The sequence below is a fragment of the Neopelma chrysocephalum genome, unplaced genomic scaffold (genome assembly GCF_003984885.1).
Source record: "Neopelma chrysocephalum unplaced genomic scaffold, ASM398488v2 Primary Assembly neopelma1_235, whole genome shotgun sequence".
In the NCBI taxonomy this organism is placed as follows: Eukaryota; Metazoa; Chordata; class Aves; order Passeriformes; family Pipridae; genus Neopelma; species Neopelma chrysocephalum.
In genome coordinates this window covers 11,658-11,908 of record NW_020897897.1, presented here as the reverse complement: position 1 = coordinate 11,908, position 251 = coordinate 11,658, and the positions used below count along the sequence as shown (strand labels likewise).

Below are 251 nucleotides of genomic sequence, written 5' to 3'. Positions count from 1 at the left end.
CTGATAAATTTTGATTCTTTTCCCTGATTTCTGACTGTTTTCCCTGACAAATTTTAACTCTTCTCCCCGATTTTTGTCTGTTTTCCCGGATCAATTTTGACTCTTTTCCCCGATTTTTGACTGTTTTCCCTGATAAATTTTGATTCTTTTCCCTGATTTTTGACTGTTTTCCCTGACAAATTTTGATTCTTTTCCCCAATTCCTGTGGGTTCTCCCGGATTCCCGTGGGTTCTCCCGGATTCCCGTGGGTT

The 251-nt window shown here is 40.2% G+C and overlaps 1 protein-coding gene across 1 annotated transcript in view; it reads right to left on the bottom strand.

Annotated features, from left to right (window-relative positions):
• Positions 1-251, bottom strand: part of ATP13A1 (ATPase 13A1) — a 17,160-nt gene that overhangs the window by 12,688 nt on the left and 4,221 nt on the right. The window lies entirely within an intron of this gene.